Below are 226 nucleotides of genomic sequence, written 5' to 3' on the forward strand. Positions count from 1 at the left end.
CCTGGACACAGCCCTGGCAGATGACAGCCAGCTGTGCTGGCACCACAGAGAGGGTCCCAGAGCTTCCACCCTCTCGTTAAGGGCAAAGCCTTCCCCAGCCAGCTCTTGGGGTGGTCTGCAGCAGCTTGGGTGCACTCCGAGAAGCCTTGGGAAATGCTGGCACAGGCAGTGCCCGATGCCAGCAGCCCAGCCAGGTACCCTGCCAGCTGCCCAGGGGACTTTTGGG

Source organism: Pterocles gutturalis, unplaced genomic scaffold (genome assembly GCF_000699245.1).
Source record: "Pterocles gutturalis isolate BGI_N339 unplaced genomic scaffold, ASM69924v1 scaffold14855, whole genome shotgun sequence".
NCBI lineage: Eukaryota > Metazoa > Chordata > Aves > Pterocliformes > Pteroclidae > Pterocles > Pterocles gutturalis.